The sequence below is a fragment of the Triticum dicoccoides genome, chromosome 7A (assembly GCF_002162155.2).
Source record: "Triticum dicoccoides isolate Atlit2015 ecotype Zavitan chromosome 7A, WEW_v2.0, whole genome shotgun sequence".
Taxonomy (NCBI): domain Eukaryota; kingdom Viridiplantae; phylum Streptophyta; class Magnoliopsida; order Poales; family Poaceae; genus Triticum; species Triticum dicoccoides.
In genome coordinates this window covers 732,612,789-732,616,657 of record NC_041392.1, presented here as the reverse complement: position 1 = coordinate 732,616,657, position 3,869 = coordinate 732,612,789, and positions in this window count along the sequence as shown.

The following is a 3,869-nucleotide window of genomic DNA, read 5'->3' as shown; positions in this document are numbered from 1 at the left end:
CGACGGCGGCGTGGTCGGGCGGGCCGACGGCGGCGTGGCCGGTGCAGGGGCGGCGGCGTTGACGGGGCAGAGGGAAGCGACGGCGTCGACGGTGCGAGCTCGGGCAGCCTAGCGGCGTCGTCGGGGCGGGGCAACTACAGAGATGAATGTGAAAAACGCAAAGTGTTTTCTTATATACTAAGGGCATTAGTCCCGGTTCGTGGCACCAACCGGGACCAATGCCACCCTTTAGTCCCGGTTGGTGCCACCAACTGGGACCAAAGGGCTTTTTTCAGCAGCCCAAAGGGCGGGAAGCGGCGGCCTTTGGTCCGGGTTGGTGGCACGAACCGGCACTAAAAGGGGGGGGGCATTGGTCCCGGTTGTTGCCACGAACCGGGACCAAAGGGTGGCATTGGTCCCGGTTCGTGCCACCAACCGGGACCAATGGCCTTGCACAGCGGTGCGGTGGTGGGAGTTTAGTCCCACCTTGCTAGTTGAGGGCGTCGACTACATGTTTATAAGCACTGCTGCCTCCTCTCTCTCGAACTCATCTGAACTGCAGGCCTATGGGACTAATCTGATACTGCTTTGCCTGTGGGTCTGCTGACCTTCTGTGGGCCTGAATCCTGACTCAACTAGCTGGGTTTCTAGTCGTATTCAGGCCGTGGTGGCCCAGGAGGTGGCATTTTTTTCCAGTTGCTCTGTTTTCATTGTTGCTTTATTTTTTTATTTTGTTTCTACTTACAATGAAATGCTTACTGTTGCTATTTTATTTATTTTATTAAGGTTTATTTATTTTATTTTATTATAGTTTATTTTATTATATTTTGTTTCTACTTATTTATTTTATAAAAGTTTATTTTATTTATTTTATTTTGTTTCTACTTATTTATAAAAGTTTATTTTGTTTATACTTATTTATTTTATTTTCTTTTTTGCTTTTTGTATTTATTTTATGAAAATTCTTTTTGCTTTCCATGTTTTGAACAGAAGATACTTTGGTAATTTTAGTTGCATAAATTCTATATAATTTTAGTTTTAATAATACTAGAGGTTTATAAAAGCTTTTTAGTTGATTCCTTTAGTACCGGTTCTTTCTGCACTTTCTGACTTCATTTGTTATTTTTCATGCATTTATTAATTATTTTAAGCTATAAGACCCTGAAATTGAAAAGCATTTCAAATGAACTCTGAAAATGTTGAAAGTTGGCATGCTATCATCATTTCATCTGCATAACATGTGCAAGAAAGTTGAGAGGGTTACGGCAAAAACTGGATGCACTTCGTGTACAAAACGGACAATGGTATCATACTTGTTTGTTACAAAGTTGGCATGGTATCATCATAATAGTTGCTGGAGAAAGTCTTCACTTTTTCTTCGCTTGTGCCATTTGCTTATTACGCCATAACCATGGATAATCTTCATCGTTTATCAGGATGCTTGGGTCAGCCTTGACTTTGAAGGGAGGAATTTCATAAAACTTTTCATAATCTTCAGACATGTCTGTCTTGCCCTCCACTCCGATGATGTCCCTTTTTCCTGAAAGAACTATGTGGCTCTTTGCTCATCGTATGATGTATTCGCTTCCTTATCTTTTCTTTTTCTCGGTTTGGTAGACATGTCCTTCACATAGATAACCTGTGCCACATCATTGGCTAGGACGAACGGTTCGTCAGTGTACCCAAGATTTTTCAGATTCACTGTTGTCATTCCGTACTGTGGGTCTACCTGTACCCCGCCTCCTGACAGATTGACCCATTTGCACTTAAACAAAGGGACCTTAAAATCATGTCCGTAGTCAAATTCCCATATGTCCACTATGTAACCATAATATGTGTCCTTTCCCCTCTCGTTTGCTGCATCAAAGCGGACACTGCTGTTTTGGTTGGTGCTCTTTTGATCTTGGGCGATCGTGTAAAATGTATTCCCATTTATCCCGTATCCTTTGTAAGTCAATACAGTCAAAGATGGTCCCCTGGACAACGAGTACAGCTCATCACAAATAGTGTTGTCACCTCTGAGACGTGTTTCCAACCAACTGCTGAAAGTCCTGATGTGTTCACATGTAATCCAGTCGTCGCACTGCTCTGGGTGTTTGGAGCGTAGACTGTTCTTGTGTTTATCGATATACGGGGTCACCAAGGTAGAGTTATGTAGAACTCTGTAGTGTGCTTGAGACCAAGAATATCCGTCCCTGCATATTATTGAGTCCCCTCCAAGCGTGCCTTTTCCAGTCAGTCTCCCCTCATACCGTGATTTAGGGACCTATCTTCTTAAGGCCAGGAAAGAAGTCAACACAAAACCCAATGACATCCTCTGTTTGATGGCCCATGGAGATGCTTCCTTCTGGCCTAGCACGGTTAAGGACATATTTCTTTAGGACTCCCGTGAACCTCTCAAAGGGGAACATATTGTGTAGAAATACGGGCACCAGAATGACAATCTCATCGACTAGATGAACTAGGACGTGCGTCATGATATTGAAGAAGCATGGTGGGAACACCAGCTCGAAACTCACAAGACATTGCGCCACATCACTCCTTAGACTTGGTATGATTTCTGGATCGATCACCTTCTGAGAGATTGCATTGAGGAATGCACATAGCTTCACAATGGCTAATCAAACATTTTCCGGTAGAAGCCCCCTCAATGCAACCGGAAGCAGTTGCGTCATAATCATGTGGCAGTCATGAGACTTTAGGTTCTGGAACTTTTTCTCTGGCATATTTATTATTCCCTTTATATTCGACGAGAAGCCAGTCGGGACCTTCATACTGAGCAGGATTTCAAAGAAGATTTCTTTCTCTTCTTTCGTAAGAGCGTAGCTAGCAGGACCTTCATACTGCTTCGGAGGCATGCCGTCTTTTTCGTGCAAACGTTGCAGTTCCTCCCGTGCCTCAGGTGTATCTTTTGTCTTCACATACACGCCCAAGAAGCCTAGCAGGTTCACGCAAAGGTTCTTCGTCACGTGCATCACGTCGATTGAATAGCGGACCTTTAGGTCTTTCCAGTAGGGTAGGTCCCAAAATATAGATTTCTTCTTCCACATGGGTGTGTGTCCCTCAGTGTCATTCGGAACAGCTAGTCCGCTGGGACCCTTTCCAAAGATTATGTGTAAATCATTGACCATAGCAAGTACGTGATCACCGGTACGCATGGCGGGCTTCTTCCGGTGATCTGCCTCACCTTTGAAATGCTTTCCTTTCTTTAGACATTGATGGTTGGTCGGAGGAAATCGACGATGGCCCAGCTACACATTCTTCCTGCATTTCTCCAGGTATATACTTTCAGTGTCATCTAAACAGTGCGTGCATGCATGGTATTCCTTGTTTGTCTGTCTTGAAAGGTTACTGAGAGCGGGCCAATCATTGATGGTTACAAACAGCAACGCGTGCAGGTTAAATTCCTCCTGTTTGTGCTCATCCCACGTACGTACACCATTTCCATTCCACAACTGTAAAAGTTCTTCAACTAATGGTCTTAGGTACACATCAATGTCGTTGCCGGGTTGCTTAGGGCCTTGGATGAGAACTGGCATCATAATGAACTTCTGCTTCATGCACATCCTAGGAGGAAGGTTATACATACATAGAGTCACGGGCCAGGTGCTGTGATTGCTGCTCTGCTCCCCTAAAGGATTAATGCCATCCGCTCTTAAACCAAACCATACATTCCTTGGGTCACCTGCAAACTCAACCCAGTACTTTCTCTCGATTTTTCTCCACTGCGACCCGTCAGCGGGTGCTCTCAACTTCCCGTCTTTCTTACGGTCCTCACTGTGCCATCGCATCAACTTGGCATGCTCTTCGTTTCTAAACAGACGTTTCAACCGTGGTATTATAGGAGCATACCACATCACCTTCGTAGGAACCCTCTTCCCGGGGGGCTC